Source organism: Budorcas taxicolor, chromosome 22 (assembly GCF_023091745.1).
Source record: "Budorcas taxicolor isolate Tak-1 chromosome 22, Takin1.1, whole genome shotgun sequence".
In the NCBI taxonomy this organism is placed as follows: domain Eukaryota; kingdom Metazoa; phylum Chordata; class Mammalia; order Artiodactyla; family Bovidae; genus Budorcas; species Budorcas taxicolor.
In genome coordinates, this window is record NC_068931.1 from 50,451,258 (window position 1) to 50,454,222 (window position 2,965).

The window sequence follows — 2,965 nt, forward strand, 5'->3', positions numbered from 1 at the left end:
ATCTTTTTTTTTTGAGTGTCCCTGGATGGGCATGAACTACAATGTAATAGTCTTAATCCTGCAACCTTGCTTTCAGCACCACAGGAAGAAAACAACCAGGACTGCATTTTCTTTCTTTATTTATTTTAAATATTTTATTTATTTATTTGGCTGCACCAGGTCTTATTTGCAGCACACAGTGTCTTTGCTGTGATATGTGGCTCTTTCCTTGCAGTGCATGGACTCTCTCCAGTTGCAACGCATGGACTCCAGAACATGTGGGCTTCAATAGTTGTGGGGCAGGGGTTTAATTGTTCCAGGGCATGTGGGATCTTAGTTCCCCAGCCAGGGATGGAATCCGTGTCCCCTGCATTGCATGTTGGATTCTTAACCACTAGACCACCAGGGAAATTCCGACTGCATTTTATCAACAGGCTAAATTCTTGTTCCAGGTATGACTTACAAGAAATTCCTATTGATAATGTTGATTTAATTTGGTTTACAGAAGGACCCTACTTAAGGGATGAACGGGGACATTAGTGAACTGGATATGCAATGACATACACAGGGGACATAATTGAAAGCTCTTATTTACCAGCAACAAAGTCAGCACAGCAAGCAGAATTAATTGCTTTAGCCCAAGCTTGTCAACTAGCTAAAACCCAGATAGTAAATACATATATATTGGCTGTTGTTATGCCTTTGGAGTGGCACACAACATTGGATGTGATGGAAATGAGGGCTTTTAACCTCTTCCAGAAAGCCTATAAAAACAGGTTGCAGTTATTAAATGCTATACAACTACTAAAACAGTTGGCAATTATTAAAACACCAGGACATCCCAAATCTGACACTAAGGAAGCTAAAGGAAATTAGCCTGCTGACGCTGCAAACGGACAACTTTAAAAATTCCTCCTGTTCAGCTTTGAGAATGTCCACTGCCCTCTGTGAACCCTGCTAACCCAGGGAGAGTTTCTTCCACAGGCTTAAGAAATCACCACTAAAGAAGATAAACAGATGTGACAACAAAAAAGGGGGAATTTTTTACCCCATCACACAAATATGGTTTGGACCTGATTTTAAAAAAGACCCTGACAGTGCTTGTAAGAGTGCAATGGCCATGACTGCAGCGTGCATTTTCTTTAATTCATTGGGCAACTGAGAGGCAATTTCATGGGGAAAACAACCGTTTTGGAAACTTTCTGCCATGAAGACTTGTAAAGTATGTACTTGCTGTAGTCTATGCCCTAAATGTAATCCCAGAAAACCGCTACATGGGTCAGAAGGCCACATTCCCCTTCCTAAGGGACCCTTTAAAGTATGGCCATTTATATCTCAAGGATATAAATATATCTTGGTGATGATCTGTATGTTTTCACACTGGGTTGAAGCTTTCCCTGCAGGAGAGCAAGGGCTATAGCAGCAGGTAAATCACTGCTGGAAAGAATAATTCCTGTTTGGGGAATCATTTTCAAGTTATATAGTGATGCAGTTATATAGGGACTCACTTTACTGGACAAATAATTAAATTAATTTGTGACATTTAGCCAACAGTGCAGCATTTTCAAAGCACTTATCACTTCCGATCTTAAGGATGGAAAGAAAGAACCAACAGCACTATCAAAATGCAACTGACAAAACCCTCAGGGGCTTTTAACCTTTCATGGCCAAAAGCTCTCCCATTGGTGCTTCTGTCTTAGGTCCCCTCCTTTTGTTGTTGCTTAGTTGCTAAGTCGCGACTGACTCTTCTGCAGCCCACCAGACTCCTCTGTCCATGGGATTTCCTAGGGAAAACTACTGGACTGGATTGCCATTTTGCTAAGCATCAACTGTCTCTTTTTGAAGTAACCTCTGGACGGCCTATGCACCAGACGAAGGAGTGTACAAATCAATATTGCGTAAGGGTGATGATATGCTGCACTGTTGTCAGGGACTTCTTTTATTTTTTGATGATTATAGTGGCTTTTTATTGTACCGGATTCATACATTTTTCATTCCTGCACTGTTATTTTCCATCAGTGAAAGCTAGAATTCTGTTCAGTCACCTCAATTATCTTCTATCAGGCGACTCAGGAAATTTTTCTCTATTTTGTATTTCAGTACGATGTATGGTAAAGTTATTGAAAATTCTCACAATGATGCTTCTTACTTCTCTAAAGGGCATGTCCTGTGTCAGTCACAAATACCATCTACCTAAATTAAAAGGCGCTTACTCCTTGGAAGGAAAGTTATGACCAACCTAGATAGCATATTGAAAAGCAGAGACATTACTTTGCCAACAAAGGTCCGTCTAGTCAAGGCTATGGTTTTTCCAGTAGTCATGTATGGATGTGAGAGTTGGACTGTGAAGAAAACTGAGTGCTGAAGAATTGATGCTTTTGAGCTGTGGTTTTGGAGAAGACTCTTGAGAGTCCCTTGGACTGCGAGGAGATCCAACCAGTCCATTCTGAAGGAGATTAGCCCTGGGATTTCTTTGGAAGGAATGATGCTAAAGCTGAATGCTCTCTTGCATACAGGGTTATCGTTACCATCTTTCTAAATTCCATATATATGTGTTAATATGCTATATTGGTGTTTTTCTTTCTGACTTACTTCAGTCCATATAATAGGCTCCAGTTTCATCCACCTCATTAGAACTGATTCATATACATTCTTTTTAATAGCTGAGTAATATTCTATTGTGTATATGTACCACAACTTTCTTATCCATTTGTCTGCGGATGGACATCTAGGTTGCTTCCATGACCTAGCTATTGTAAACCGTGCTGCGATGAACATTGGGATACACGTGTCTCTTTCAATTCTGGTTTCCTTGGTTTGTATGCCCAGTAGTGGGATTTCTGGGTCATATGGCAGTTCTCTTTCCAGTTTTTTAAGGAATGTCAGGAACTTCTTAAGGCACTTAAGGAAAATGAAAAGTGAAAGAAAGTGAAGTCACTCAGTCGTGTTCAACTCTTTGCGACCTCATGGACTGTAGCCTACCAGG